This window comes from Arachis hypogaea, chromosome 15 (genome assembly GCF_003086295.3).
Source record: "Arachis hypogaea cultivar Tifrunner chromosome 15, arahy.Tifrunner.gnm2.J5K5, whole genome shotgun sequence".
Classification (NCBI taxonomy): Eukaryota; Viridiplantae; Streptophyta; class Magnoliopsida; order Fabales; family Fabaceae; genus Arachis; species Arachis hypogaea.
The window spans coordinates 42,112,672-42,114,489 of NC_092050.1; the positions used below are offsets into that span (position 1 = coordinate 42,112,672).

General features: G+C 35.4%; 1 non-coding gene across 1 annotated transcript; it reads left to right on the forward strand.

Moving 5' to 3' along the window:
- The first annotated feature begins 578 nt into the window (after positions 1 to 578).
- On the forward strand, positions 579 to 686 carry LOC112753969 (small nucleolar RNA R71). The gene has a single exon (XR_003178328.1). It is a non-coding gene; the product is annotated as a small nucleolar RNA R71 (small nucleolar RNA).
- Positions 687 to 1,818: the final 1,132 nt, after the last annotated feature.

Sequence of the window (1,818 nt, forward strand, 5' to 3'; positions counted from 1 at the left end):
GTTTGCTAAATTAGAGGTATTCTGTTCAGGGTTCTCTGTCTGTTGCTGAGTGGATGATGGAAAAGGTTTACTATTGTTAAACCTATTTCTTCCACCATTATTAAAGCCTTGTTGAGGCTTTTGTTGATCCTTCCATGAGAGATTTGGGTGATTTCTCCATGAGGGTTATAGGTGTTTCCATAAGGTTCACCCATGTAATTCACCTCTACTATTGCAGGGTTTTCAGGATCATAAGCTTCTTCTTCAGAAGATGCCTCTTGAGTACTGTTGGATGCAGCTTGCATTCCATTCAGACTCTGAGAAATCATATTGACTTGCTGAGTCAATATTTTATTTTGAGCCAATATGGCATTCAAAGTATCAATTTCAAGAACTCCCTTCTTCTGAGGTGTCCCATTGCTCACAGGATTCCTCTCAGAAGTGTACATGAACTGGTTATTAGCAACCATGTCAATGAATTCTTGAGCTTCTGCAGGCGTTTTCTTTAGGTAAATGGATCCACCTGCAGAAGTATCCAATGATATCTTAGCTAATTCAGACAGACCATCATAGAATATATCCAGGATGGTCCATTCTGAAAGCATGTCAGAAGGACACTTTTTGGTCAGTCCTTTGTATCTCTCCCAAGCTTCATAGAGGGATTCACCTTCTTTCAGTCTAAAGGTCTGAACATCCACTCTAAGCTTACTCAGCTTTTGAGGAGGAAAGAACTTGGCTAAGAAAGCCTTGACCAGCTTATCCCAAGAGTTCAGGCTATCCTTAGGTTGAGAGTGCAACCATACTCTAGCTCTATCTCTTACAGCAAAAGGGAAAAGCATGAGCCTGTAGACTTCAGGATCTACTCCATTAGTCTTAACAGTATCACATATCTGCAAGAATTCAGTTAAGAACTGAAAAGGATCTTCAGATAGAAGTCCATGAAACTTGCAGTTCTGCTGCATCAGAGAAACTAATTGAGGTTTAAGCTCAAAAATGTTTGCTCCAATGGCAGGAATGGAGATGCTTCTTCCATGTAAATTGGAATTAGGTGCAGTAAAGTCACCAAGCATCCTCCTTGCATTATTATTATTTTTGGCTGCCATCTCCTCTTCTTGTTCGAAAATTTCTGAAAGGTGCTTGCTGGATTGTTGTAATTTAGCTTCTCTTAGTTTCCTCTTCAGAGTCCTTTCAGGTTTTGGATCTGCTTCAACAAGAATGTTCTTGTCCTTGCTCCTGCTCATATGAAAAAGAGGGACAGAAAAATAATAACGATAGGGGTCCTTTTTACCACAGTATAGAGGTCCCTGTGTGAGTAGAAGAAAAGAAGAAGAAAAAATTCGAACACAGATGGAAGAGGGGGTTCGAATTTGGGTGAAATGAAGTGTTAGTAGATGAATAAATAAATAGAAGGAGATAAGAGAGAGAGAGAGAATTTTCGAAAATAATTTTTGAAAAAGAGTTAGTAATTTTCGAAAATAGTTTTTGAAAAAGGTTAGTAATTTTCGAGAATTAAAATCAAAAATTAAAATAATTAGTTAATTAAAAAGAAATTTTGAAAAAGAGGGAAGATATTTTCAAAAATTAGAGAGAGAGGAGTTAGTTAGGTAGTTTTGGAAAAGATAAGAAACAAACAAAAAGTTAGTTAGTTAGTTGAAACAAATTTGAAAATCAATTTTGAAAAGATAAGAAGATAAGAAGTTAGAAAAGATATTTTAAAATCAACTTTTGAAAAAGATAAGATAAAGAGATATTTTTAAAAAGATATGATTGAAATTAGTTTTGAAAAAGATTTGATTTTTAAAATCACAATTAATGACTTGATTCACAAGAAATTACAAG